The 12,352-nt window shown below is 36.8% G+C and overlaps 1 long non-coding RNA gene across 1 annotated transcript in view; it reads right to left on the bottom strand.

Moving 5' to 3' along the window:
• LOC145816154 (uncharacterized) overlaps positions 1 to 8,565 on the bottom strand; it is a 44,767-nt gene extending 36,202 nt beyond the window's left edge. Inside the window, exon 1 of the long non-coding RNA XR_014358591.1 lies at positions 8,336 to 8,565. This is a non-coding gene — a long non-coding RNA (uncharacterized LOC145816154). The remainder of the gene's footprint in view (positions 1 to 8,335) is intronic.
• Between the last annotated feature and the right edge of the window lie 3,787 nt (positions 8,566 to 12,352).

The raw sequence follows: 12,352 nt of genomic DNA, 5'->3' as shown, positions 1-12,352 counted from the left end.
GTCCATACACTCATAGTTCTGTATGACCATTCTATGTTAAGCGTGGTTTATGTGTGTCCATGCCTTTCCTTGGCAAGATTTGCTTTGGCTGCTTGCCATATCCATTATATATATTACATTATAGTGTAATTTTTGCATCCAGCATTAGGATCATTGGTCTTTCTTCAGCGGGTCATTTCCCCACCTATGTCATTCCACCCAATTACTTATTCTTGTGTCCGTCTACATCACTCATAGTTCTGCATGTGTACGCGCCTATTCCACGTTGGTATGTTGGTTTGAGGGTTGCGGCACCTTTTCTATGGTAGACGGACTTGTTACTTCCATCAATCTATTTGACATTTGTGTGGTTTTGAACCGCTCATGACTTGATTATGATTCAATTGCATTGTATTTTCATCTGCATTACTATACATAGTTTTGTATATCGCATATCATTTTGCATTCATTTTGCATATTGCTAACGATATCTGTACCTGTTAAGTTTTCTTTCTTTCAGGCACGATATTGTATGTACGGTTCATTTGAAGCTGGTGCAACCAGACGAACCGCGCAGGTATTGTATTCTCCGAGTGAGACGTATCGAGAATTACATAATTCTCTTACATCATTTCTGCATTGTAGTGTAGTTTGGTGTATGCTAGCTTAAAACTGACGCATGTTATGCTTCATTACTGCTTTCTTTGCATGATCATAAGTTATGTTCAGCTTTGTACATTGCCTTGCATTTTGCCCCTACCTTCAGGCGCATGTCTTGTCTGTCTTGCATGTTTGTCTAAGTCTTCGGCCTTGTCAAAAATGGGTCGTCTCTGGACTTTCACATTCACCCCCGTCATTGTTATGACTTCCGAGTTCTGTCAAAGAGGGGCAACTGTAGACACCCCATTTTTGACCGTCCTCAAGACTTGGACGTCACCGCTTGAACACTCGGTGATCATCTATGTTTTGTGTTCGTCTTGAGTTCCCCGGAGGCCTCGGCTACGCGCCTTGCCTCAGGATCTCTCGACTCGACCGTTTTGTGTCTGGTTTTGCACCAAACACTTGTGTTTTTGCTATTGAGGGCAGAGAATGGCTTTTGGGACATCCCCACACTCCACCGGCCATGGCTTGAGGCCACCGGCTGTGTTTTGTTGTCATCGGCCAAATGTGATGGCCGGCCGGCCAATTTGACTGCCGGTCAGCCACTTTGATGGCCGGCCGGCCAAATGTGGTTTTCAACAGATACTTCTACAGACAGCTGGCAGCTGTCATTCCAGGCCATACCCCAGCCCATGCCTGGATGTGGGAGCTCTGAGGAGCTGCAGATTGATATATCTCTATATCAATCAAGCTCTCTAAAAAAAAAAAAAGGGATATACAAGAGGAAGAGGAGGAGATATACAAAAAAAGGAGAAAAAATTTCCCTCTCTCTCTACATTTTCCTGCCTCTCTCTCTAAGGTTTAGGGCTTGTTTGTGCTCAAAAGTGCATTTTTTTTTGCACTTTTGCATACAAACACCTAGTTCTCCATTCCCTTTATTGAGCCGAGGTCCTTGAAGGTGATTTTTGGGGTGATTTGAAGCTTTTTCTTGGTCCAAAAGTTGCTAATTTGCTGTTGTGCTTCAAGGATGAGCTTTTACCTCTTTTAAGCCTTGTTTTCATAGCTTGTTTTGCCATATTTGCAACTATTTTTGAGCTTAACATATAACATAGAAAAGTCTTGTTTTGTAGTGCTCTAAATAGTTTGTTAAGGGTGTTTTAAGCTTTGGGGTTGTTTCACCCCTCTTAAGGCTTGTTTGGCCCTTGTTTTGTGCCATTTCGGTTGAGCTCCGGGACCATTGTGTTTGGGCCTCCTCACCACTGAAATCTTGAGGGATTTCAGTGATGAGGATAGTGCCTTGGGGTCCTTGGAAGGAGAGGGCCACCCCCTCTCCTTGTTGTCCTTGAAAAGGGCCATTTTTAGCCTCTTGAGGGAGCATATAGTTTGAGTGTGTATTGACCATGCCTTGACTGATTTTCATGCTTATTATGTCATAATATAGCATTGTTGTATGTTGGTTTGGACACACCTTGCATGCCTTGCATACATGTCTTGTAATGCCACATTTTGCCTTAACATGCTTTGAGTGTAGACCCTTGTTCTAGCAAGATTTAGGCTTAGCTTTGTGAAGCTTACATGCATATTTTGATGTGCTAAGGGACTGTTTTAGGTTATTTGAGTCATTCATGTCTTGCTTTGTATAGCTACCATGCAATCCCTCTTGAATGCCTTAAGTTTTGGCCTCTCTAGCATGCATTACTTGCATTGTTTTAGTGGTTTGGAACCACTTACCATGTTATTTCAGTCCTTATAACATGCTTGTATGCTTGCCTTTGATGCCTCTTTAATGCCTTAAAAGCTTGTGTTGTATGCTCCATGTTTAGCCTCTTTTGCATGCTTCCATGTTTAAGCCACTTGGATACCATCTAGGTGTTCCCTTTACATGGTCTAGGCCTACCTTGAACCTGTTTTAAGCCCTCTTGGCCTTGTGCGGCTTGGTTGGCTTGGCCATGGTTCAAGTCTCCCTGACTTGCTTCAAGTACTCGGACCAATTGCACGCTATGTTTGTCTTGGTTAAGTTGGTTTGGCACCATCATTAGCATGGTTTTCAGAGCTTACATTGCATGCCCTTAGTCCATGTTTAGTCTCTTCCAAGCGTGCTTGAGAGTTGCCTTTTGATGTTTAAGTGTCGGCCTATGAACACGTGCATGTGTGTGTGTGTGTTGGTCCTCATGTTTGAGCACTTTGGCCACTGATTTTGGCATGCTTGCGAGCCATCCTAAATTAGTTTAAGTCCATCCCTTTTGCTTGATTGTGTGCTCACCCTATATGTTTGCTTGCATACTTGCATATTCGCATTGCATTGCCATGTTGTATGCTAGTTCACATGCTTAGGATTGCATTGCATGAGTATGCATGCTTGACCTCTTGAAGTGAGTATGATAGAGGTTGAGTTTAATTTGTTTGATTATATGCATTACATTCCATATCAAGATGCACACTTGATTTTTTTTGGACCATCATGCATGGAAGTGCGCGATTGGTGGTCCGAGAATCGAAGGCCATATCCCTTTGAGTCATAAATATGATAAGAGGTGTGATTGGTGCATACATTGCTTGAAATGCATTGCCATGCCATGTTTTGTCCTCTGCTGCTGTCAAACCAATTTTTCCAGGAAGATTTGGCCGACCGGCAAAGAGTGTTTGGCCGAGAGTATAATGTTTAGCCGATGACCATTCTAAATGGCCGGTGATGATCCCACTCAGCCGGTGGTGTTCCAAAACACTCAGAGAAGCAACCTTGGGAGTTGTGCAATTTTCAGAGAAGCTGAACAGTCAAAGCAGAGGCAACTTGTGCATGACAGTGACTTTTCGAGCGGAGCCGAGCGGGCATTGCATTGGGCCCTGTTCCCGAGGCCATTTACTGCTTTTATTGGATTAGTTAATTTGTTAATTAATTAATTGGTCTGTAATATTTAATTAGCTTGTAGGTTAATTAACTTGTATTATTCTTTCGGTCCCTCTGAGCGAGGGCAAATCTGTAATAAGTGTGGGTGCGTGTGTGCATGTCTTCCAACCCCTACTTCTTTCTCCCTTTTACTTACCTGCTTTGATGGTTAGTACTAGGACATGTTTACTTTAGCATACCTTATGCTATGCATGCGTGCATCATTCATTAGTCTTGCACGCATCAGGCTCGGCGCATCATACTAACTGCATAAGTATTTTAAATCTAACTTGAATACATGCTACTTGTGCATTTTCACATGTCATTTATAGACTAGCCGAGCCTACTCTAGTAACATCCCGTATGCGTTGCATTAGGCATTTAAACATGGACTTGGATCATGCATGATTTCTAACATGTTCTTGTTTTGGCTTGGAGTACTTGGTAAGCATTTATGCTTTAGCATAGCGCATGTGTGTGAGTGTTGCCATAACAGCATGATTACCATGAGGCTAGCTGCTTATGTGATATAACTACTTGAATGCCTGTGGATGGAGATTGAATTACCTAAATTGGAAAAATGCATTAAAACTGTGAGTTTCAAGCCCACTAGATAGTGGCAAAACCATCTTTTCTAAAGCCCACTCGAGAGTGGCAAAACCTGCATTTTAGCCTACTTGCGAGTAGCAAACCATCTTTAAAACGAACATGCAATGTTTTGTTCCAATTTAGGCTATTTGGTCTATACTTGTTTGCTGCGCGCATAACATAGTAATTCTAGGCTAATAAGTGGAATAAGAACACATAACGTTTTCAAAACTGGATATCATGGTTAGTAGAGGCCGATCTTCGGATCGGGTGAGAGGGGGTGCTCATAGCTGACCTTCCCCAATCGTACCCAAGTTCCCGAGCCGAGGCAACGTTGGTGATGATGGACACGTGGCCTTTGGCACCGAGTCAGGGTTTCCTAAATTCCCCCTTAAAAAAATATTTAGGTGGCGACTCTTTATCTAGCAAAGCAGTCCATGTTTGGCACTTCTTTTCAAAAATCTGTTTCTCAAAACGATTTGCCGGATTTGGACTCTTCGGTTTAGATTAAGGACCATGACACAAATTGAGTTCGAACTGTAGCATGAGGCCTGAGGGCGCGTCTACAATAGCACTTAATTAATCGTTCTGAATCTAATTATTTTGATCCGAATCAATTTTCAATTTAATTTCACCATAGGTTCTAAAAATTACGCTATTCACAATGGCGTAATCAATTTCGAGTTCTGTGGCTGATAGGGCCTTCAATTTAAATTCTAAAGCAGATAATCAAACAGATTTTCCTACGGTGAATAGATAAAAATTCAAAACCACATATATTCATATAAATGGAACTCAAAATCATATCAAACACATAATCACAATCATAATCAAGATTAATTAGCATAACACGGACCAGGTTATCACAGTGTATTTCCTAAAGACGAAGAATGAGGGATTCCAGCATTTTTAGGAGTTCCATGTAATGATAGAAAGAGAGACTGGGAAGAAGTTGAAGTGTCTTCGCACAGATAATGGTGGCGAGTACATTTCCAATGCTTTGAAGCATATTGTGCTAGCAGAGGTATCTGGCATGAGACAATTGTTCCCGGTACCCCACAACATAATGATGTGGCAGAAAGGATGAACCGCACTATTATTGAAAGAGTCAGATGTATGCTCAGATGGCAAAGTTGCCAAAGTCATTTTGGGCTGAAGCCGCCCGTACAGCCTGTTATCTCATCAGCAGGTTGCCTTCAGTCCCATTGAATTTTGCTGTACCTGAGGAAGTCTGGTCCAGAAGACCGGTATCATATTCTCACTTGAGAGTGTTCGAGTGTAAGGCGTTCGCGTATATCTCCAAGGAAAACACACAGAAGCTTGATGACAAGTCCACTCGATGCATATTTGTGGGCTATTTAGATGCAGCATTTGGGTACAAGTTGTGGGACCTAGTGAACAAGAAGAAGTTCAGGAGCAGAGATGTTGTGTTCCAGGAAGACCAAACAGTAACAGATTTTGAGAAGTCTACAAAGTCTAGAGATGTCATCACTCCAGACTTGTTCCCATCTCCTAAGCCATCACAAAATGCTAGATGTGATGATGTGCAAGTTGCAGGATCCTATGCCAGAAATTGAGGATCAGGAGGAAATAGATGAAGACCCGAATGAAGAGGGTGTTGAGCAAGGGAGCAACCCCCTCAACCAAAGGCAACTAGGCCTCAGTTGCAAAGATCTGGAAGAGCTTCTGTGCCATCAACCAAATATCCCGCTTCTTAGTATATTCTGATTACTAATGAGGAGGAGCCTGAGAGTATTTCAGAAGCAAAGAGTCATATAGAGAAAGATTACTGGATGCAAGCCATGAAAGAGGAGATGAGTTTTTTGCAGAAGAACTGCACTTATGAGCTTGTTTCACTTCCAAAAGGCAGGAAGGCAATCAAAAACAAATGGGTGTACAAATTGAAGAAAGATGGCTATAGTAAAATACTGTAGCATAAAGCTCGCTTGGTGGTCAAAGGTTTTGGACAGAAGGAGGGAATTGATTTTGATGAGATCTTCTCCCCAGTTATGAAGATGACTTCCATTCGAGTAGCTCTGGGATTAGCAGTTCGCTTGAATCTGGAGGTAGAATAGATGGATGTCAGGACTGTCTTTCTCCATGGTGATTTAGTGAAATAGATCTATATGGAGCAACCATAAGGATTTGACGTTAAAAGGAAACAGAATCTAGTCTGCAAACTGAAGAAAAGTCTCTTTGGCCTGAAGCAGGCGCCGAGACAATAGTACAAGAAGTTTGATTCATTCATGGTGGATCACGAGTAGATAAGAATGGTAGCAGACCAGTGTGTATATTTCTGAAGGTTTTCGGATAGAAACTTCATCATCCTACTGTTGTATGTCAACAATATACTGATCATCGGACAGGATATTACTATGATCAACAAGTTGGAAAAGGACTTGTCGCAGTATTTTGGGCATGAAGATTGTTCGTGATAGGAAAGCCAAAAAGATATGGCTGTCACAAGAGAAATATGTTGAATGGGTGATTAAAAGGTTCAACATGAAAGATGCCAAGCCAATCAGCACACCACTGGCCAACCATTTCAAGGTGGCAAAACGTTCGTGTCCCACGACCAGCTCTGAAAAAAAAGAAATGAAGGCAATCCCTTATTCTTCCACAGTAGGGAGTTTGATGTATGCAATGGTGTGTACCCGGCCAAATATAGCTCACACAGTTGGTGTTGTGAGCAGATTCCTTGCCAATCCAAGAAAAGAGCATTGAGAGGTGGTCAAATGGATTCTTCGGTACTTGAAGGGAACTTCAAAGATGTGTCTATGTTTTGGGGGAGCTGAACCAATTTTGGAGGGTTTTATAGATGCCGATATGGCGGGTGATCTTGATGGTATAAAGTCTACATCAGGATTTCTGTTCACCTTTGCAGGGAGAGTTGTTTCATGGTAGTCCAAACTACAAAAGTGTGCTACTTTATCTATAATAGATACAGAGTATATTGCTGCCGCAGATGCTAGAAATGAAATGTGGTGGTTAAAGTTGTTTCTCTAAGAATTGAGTCTACAGCAGGAAGAACACAAGGTACATTGTGATAGTCAGAGTGCAATTGATCTGAGCAAGAATTCCATGTACCATTCCCGCACAAAGCACATTGATGTCTAGTATCATTGGATACGAGAAGTGATGGAAAAGCAACTAATGAAGGTAGTGAAGATTCACACGGACCAGAATCCTTCTGACATGATGACCAAGGTTGTCACCAGAGACAAACTGGAAGTTTGCAAGAATCTGACCGGGATGGACTTCAAGTAAGAAGTCAGTTATCCATATGCGCGTGGAGGGGGAGAATTGTTAACTCCAACCCACATGGAGTAGTTGGAGGTTGGAGGTTGGGTCTACAAGTCAAGAAGTAGGAGGGAGATAGTAGGTGAGCCAACCCAATAACTCCTTTTGCTTGACTTTGTTCCCTCTCTTTATGTATAAATAGAGGCTGAGAGGAAGAGAAGAAACATACAAACAAAGGCAACACAGAGTGTATGTATCTGTGAGTGAGAGTACTATAGAGAGAGAGAGAGAGAGAGAGAGTGAGCTGTGAGTGGTGTCAACTCCCTCTGGGAAATTCTATAGTGGATATCTCTCCCGTGGATGTAGGCAATTGCCGAACCATGTAAATCTCTTGTGTTATTGTGTGTGATTGATTTCAGGTGTGCCTTGATCCTAACAAACATTAGGAAATAGGCAATTGTTGAAAAAGGAAAAACAAAACATAATATGTAGCAGTGTTTATATATGTAGATCAACAAGAAGTGCTACTGATTTGTTTCCAATGATAAAAATTGTGTGTTTTGATGTTAGACAACAAAGATTACAAAAAAAAAAAAAAGATGAAGTAAAATCAAATTTGGAGTTATGAAAAATGGCTCATTTGTGACAAAAACTCAGATTGTTATTGTGAGCTATTAATTCTTTGATTGGTATATCTCAAATGGTTGCCAGACTCAACCCAAATGGATAAAAAAAACACCTTGAAACAACTTTCTCTAATTGGTATATCTCAAATAGTTGCCAGACTCAACCCAAATGGATAAAAGCAAACTTTGAAATAGTTAAAATTGGGGAATTTTTGGTTTCTACAAATCAAGTCCCAAATCAACTATGAAATCCATCTATATCTTTAAGAGAGAACCACTATGAAACTCAAAGACAACAATGCATATAAAAGAATCTACAAATCAAAGCCCCAAATAAAAAACCCTAACTTTTCAATCTAGAATTCAATTTCTCAACTTGCTTTCATTCTTTCAATAGCGAGTTTGGAGGACGAACCTGGTTTAATCTATGGCGTGAGAGAGCTCCGGCGGACAACAATGGCAGAGGACCGTCGTTCTTCTCAAAAGATTTCTTCTTCTCTCCTTTCATTTTGCACTTGTTTCATCTTTCTCTCTTCGCTGAGGACAGCGGAGAACTCGCCGGTGATGGTGGTTGTGCATCTCTCTCTGTGTCTCCGAACTGCGTCTCCCTTCTCTCTCTCCCTTCCTCTCTCAGTTGCCTTCGAACTGTAAAATAAAAAATTTTGTTTAGTTTTAAAATTATAATGTGAGGGTAGAAATATGATTTAATTGTAGGGTTGTAAGTTAAGTTTTAAAGAGAAAAAAAATTTATTTAGTTATGAATTTTGAAATTTAAATTTTGTAAATAGTTTTGAGTTTTAAAATGAGTTTTTAGTTGTATTTTAAGTTTTGAGTTTTTGAATTTTGAGTTGTATTTTAATATTTTTTAGATTTATTTTTTTGAAATATTAAAAAATGTTTAAAATTTTTTTAAATATAGAATTTTTATTTAAATATTTTTATTTTAAATATTTTATTTTATTTTGTAAATATTTTAATTTTTTAATAGTTTAAACTCAAAATATAACTCCACACTCAAATCGTAACCAAACACAAAAGTCAAAAATTCAAAAATTATCTTTAAAACTTATAACCAAACACATAACTCAGAACTCCACGCTACTTTCAAAACTAAACACTTAAATTGTAACCAAACACATAACTAAAAAACTTAAATTATTTAAAATAAAAAAAATTAAAATAAAAATTATATTTAAAATAAAAAATAAATTCTTAATTTTTTTAATATTATAAAATATATTTAAATATTTAAAAAAATACAACACACAAATGTATGAAATACAATGCACATTAAATAAATAAATAAATATTTAAAATATAGAATATTTACCCTAAAAAAATTAGGAAATTTTTTAATATTTAAAAAAGTTAAATCCAAAAAATTTCAAAATACAACTTAAAACTACTTTCAAAACTCATAACTAAATAAATTTTTTCTTTTTGAAACTCAACTAAAAACTCATAACTCAAAGCACGACCCTACACTCAAATCAAGATTCTAAAAATAATTTTAAAAAATAAAATAAAATAAATATGTTTTTGATTTTTTTGTAAATAGAGTTTTGAAAAGAGTTTGGTTTTGAGTTTTGAAAATAGTTTTTGAAATGAGTTTAATATGTTTTTGAATTATGTGTTTGGTTATGAATTTTGAAGATTTTTTTATTAGAATCACAATTCCAAAACAAAACCAAACACTGAGTTTTTTTTTTTTTGGGTCCTTCCCACCAAAATGGTGTCGTTTTGGATCACTCTAGTGGGACAAGTGTCGCAATCTAGAGGATCATTGTAGAGGATCCGAACATGTGAAAGCCACCATGTAGAAATGAGTAGTTTCGTATGTATGGGCCTAGATCTGCTTTTTTTTTTTTCTTTTCTTTTTGGTACAAATTACTCGGAAGTCCTATTTGAAAAAGGAAAAGCCTGTTTAGTCTCACAATCTTTTGGATACTCTCAAAAGTCTACTATGCATTTTTCTTCTTTGTTCTTCTTTGCGCTTTCATTTTTCTCTACCTCTTTCTCTTCCTGCGATCGGAAACAACGCCTTACTTCTTCTCTTTCACTTTCTGATATATAATCATCAGCGACCAACAATCATGATTGGTTGGGGTTCACCGACAACCACCGACCACGGACTCTTTACTTCATCCTCACTGAAGGCGAAAGAGACGAGTTTCTAGTGAAGAAGATGAGTAGATCTACCTAAATCTGATATAGATCTACTCAGATCTGAGTAGATTTAAACCAAAAATAGTTTTCGGAGTACAATATTCTCTATATATGTTTCTCTCATTCAATCTCTTAATTTTTTTTACTTTTTCTCTGTTACACACTTCTATTTTCCTATTTTAATGGAGAAAATTTTCAAATTCTGAATAAGTTGTTTTCAAGTTTTATTTACAGGCAGTGAAAACTATAAAATTTTATAGTTTTAAATTTTTTGTTGCGGAAATGAATTATGCTTTAAAACTATAAAATTTTTCAATTTCATAACATTCTTTAAAATGGAAAAATTTTACAATTTCATAATATTCTTTAGAACTGTAAAATTTTATAGTTTAATAACATATTTTTTAGTTTGATTAATAAGTATAAATACTTAATAGAATCATGCTTTAAACTGTAACATTTTACAATTTCAAAACTTATTTTTCAGTTTGATCAATATTTGAGATTATTTGTTTAAACCCTACAAAAATTGAAAAATAATAAATGTTTTTTTTTTCTTCCCATTGTTGATGTTTGTTGTTATTATTATTTTTTTTTCCTTTCAGTTTATCAATATTTAGTACATTTTACTATGTTTTTTTACTCTAATTTCTCTATTTTTTTTCTCAGCAATATTCTAGACATTTCGGTGAATCTTCGACGATGTTTTTGACGTCTAGCGAACGTTTTAGACATTCTAATGACTTCCAGTGACATTCAAAACATTTCAGGGATACTCCAGCAAACTTCTAGTGATACTTCGGCGACTTCTGTTGATGTTGAACATTCCAGCAAGTTTCTGACGACCGTTTGACGAAAGTCCGGCGATGGTGGGATGTAGCAGTGTTTTTAAATTTAAAAAAAAAAAAGAATTTTTTGGTAACATTTAAAAATATATAGGATTAACTGGTGCAAGTGTTTTGTTTTGGGATTAAATGGATTTTGAATTTGGTGTATGAGACTTATTGGTAAGTGCTCTTTTTTTTTTTTTTTCTTCTTAGATGGGCTGGATCTATTTGATACCGATTAGTATTAGATTATAGGGTTAATTACACTTTTTATCTCTACAGTTTGATCTAAATTTTTATTAGTCCCTATAGTTTCAAATTGAACAATTTGATCTCTAGGCTTTAAGTTCAGTTTCAATTTGATCTTTCTATCCAAATTAGAGGTTAAATTTAACAATTTTAGGACACTTGTCAATTTTTTAATATGTACACATAGATAAAATTAACAAAAATATAGAGGGAATAACTGAATTGAAATTGAACGTAGGGACTAAATTGTTCAAATTGAAACTAAATAGACTATAGTGAAATTTTGATCAAACTACAAGGGTGAAAAAAGTAATTAGCCCTAGATTATAATGCTACGTCTCCATAATTTTTATTAGGAACATTTAGATTAATTTTTTACTAGCATAAAATTCATGTTATGCACGGTCTTAAATAGATGACAAAAAAAAAAAAAAAAAAGAAAGTAAATTTGAAATTAAATAATAACAATAATATTTTTTGAATGTACAAACAAAACTTAGAATAAAATAATTCTAATTGTGTTCATTACAACTACATTTAAGATTGTTTGCATGGTTGATTTAAGTTCAATCATTGTGGTTGGGAGGAAAAATCTCTTTAGGGTATTTTAGAAGCGTGCTAACTTGTAACCTAGTAATTCTCATCTTTGTTATGCTCACGTGTACTTGTGTATTTGGAACGGGAAAAAGGACGAGATGTGTATGTGTTTATTGGGCATTCCAAACTCATGCCGTTGCATGCCATGTAAAGACGAGTTTTTCGAGAAAGAAGTCCCGACAGAGAGTTATGAAGAGTTTGGCTACCGTAGACGACAAACCTAGTTATTTTTGCAAACTCTTGACAAACTCTGATTTTTTTAATATTTATTAATTTAGCAAACAATGATCTGTAATGTAACGTCCCCAATTTCGGAGATTCGAATACTAAGTATAAATAACAATAACTAAAGGAAAGACAAGAATAAACCATAATTCCCCTCCGCATATTCATAAGGATAATGTCATACAATACATGAGTTGGGTTTCATTATATTCATCATCTATGTGAAGTGGATATACAATAAGTAAATCAAAGCACATCATTATTGAATACATATTTAAATGACCCAATGCTTACATGTAATGTATTTATTATTTTATTTTAATTTTTGTAATATTATATGTCACGCTCCGATATTTATAACTTATTTT

The sequence above is a fragment of the Camellia sinensis genome, unplaced genomic scaffold (genome assembly GCF_055761805.1).
Source record: "Camellia sinensis isolate YWXY unplaced genomic scaffold, ASM5576180v1 Unanchor3, whole genome shotgun sequence".
Taxonomy (NCBI): domain Eukaryota; kingdom Viridiplantae; phylum Streptophyta; class Magnoliopsida; order Ericales; family Theaceae; genus Camellia; species Camellia sinensis.
Note: the sequence above shows the minus strand (reverse complement) of the source record. Positions and strands in the feature narration are given on the sequence as shown.